A 1,633-nucleotide genomic window follows, 5' to 3' on the forward strand; every position below is an offset into this window, starting at 1 on the left:
TTCTAATATCAATGAGTCCCCAGTCGACCTGATGCATATATTTGCAAGTACAGAAATGAGAAAGTCATAGAAAATTAACCAGTTATAAACTAGCATACAATATTTACATTTCATAAGTATAGAACAACTATAAAATTTTGCCCTTAAAGTTCCCATTAGCATTGTGGCTTTGTTTTCTAGTAGCTACAGGAGAAAATGTCCAGGAGAATTAGTTAAAATGCTGAGTTCTTTCCTGGGTTTCATAGAGTATCAAGAACAGAGGGCTATACTCTGTGGCCCACAAAGTCTTCTATACCATTTACAAAGACAATGTATCCCAGTTACACCCCCCACCCCCCCAATAGCTTCACACATGGGTATTGAAGCATTTCAGCGTCAGCACTCTTTCTGTTCTCTCTCAGGTGGAGGCCGGCTTGGGAGGCACCGAGAGGCGGTGTCCCTTTCCTGCTTCCATTAGCAATGCTCAGGGCTGACCCAGGGCCAGACATGGGCAAGGCCACTCCCTCTCTGGTGCCTCTGCTCCCACTCTTTTTTGCCTTTTAGATACCTCCTCCCCTGATGCCAGGAATCTTCATGAAAACTTTGGTTGCCCAAGGTTGGTTTACTCCTTAGGCCAGCTTTGATTGGACAATGCTTTATGCTTCAGATGTTTGATTTTCTCTGCCCCTATAAAAACATACCAGTCCAGTGTCCCTCTGAGACCTCCCCTCAGCTAATATCACAATACTGTTAATGGCTCCAGAAATAGTCAGCAAGAGTCTCTTTAGTGACAACAGTTGAGTGTGTGTGGCTTTCCATATTTCCCTGCAAATCCCAAACTGGGCACCTAACAGAAAAATAATCTGGGCAAATCTGTGGCAGTTTCACCAGGCCGCATACTCCATCTACATATAGGGTGATGGAGGCAGAGTATGTCTCTTTGGTTAATTATTAATGTGACTGATGTTTACTGATTGCTCAAACTCAAGGCCATAAATATTTGAATCTATTAGGTACTTAATAAGTGCTTGTTGGCTGAAGTGATCTTTGAATAGTGTTTGTGCAAGAATTTTACTCTTTTAAATTACAGGCGCAAGTGGGGCAACAATATTCTAGGAAAGAGCGAGGAAAGGAAGCAATTATAGATGGCAAGACTGAGTGTGCAGGTAGAATCCACAGCAAGGACATCTGAGGCTCTAGGCCAGGTTTGTCAGCATACCTGAGCTTGTGGCAAGATCTGGGGAAAAAAGGCAAGCCATTGTTGGGCTTTGTCATGGAAAATGTAGGGAAGCCCCAGGTGCAGCCACATCAGACAAGACAACTGATGGAGAACAACTCAGTCAGTGCCTGGAAGGGGTTCCGACCATTCACAGGAGCTCGTCCTTTTCTCAAGTCTCTTGGATAGCTCCAACTCCTTTCACAGGTGCTGTCAGGGTGTCAGTCTGAAAGGCCTACCTACTCTCCGACTGGGAATTGTTTGACACTTAGCCTGCAGCATTTACTGTCTGTAGGACATATGTGTTGATTGGCATATGCCATTTGTTATTGAATAAATTCTGCTGTTCTCACTGAACTATTTGCTGAGGGTATAGGAGCTAAGTTTTGGGCCTCTAGGATTAGCTCCAAATCCTGCACACAGTGGGAAGCCAAAAAT

The sequence above is a fragment of the Phyllostomus hastatus genome, unplaced genomic scaffold (genome assembly GCF_019186645.2).
Source record: "Phyllostomus hastatus isolate PE091 unplaced genomic scaffold, TTU_PhHast_1.1 phas_contig_1, whole genome shotgun sequence".
Taxonomy (NCBI): Eukaryota; Metazoa; Chordata; class Mammalia; order Chiroptera; family Phyllostomidae; genus Phyllostomus; species Phyllostomus hastatus.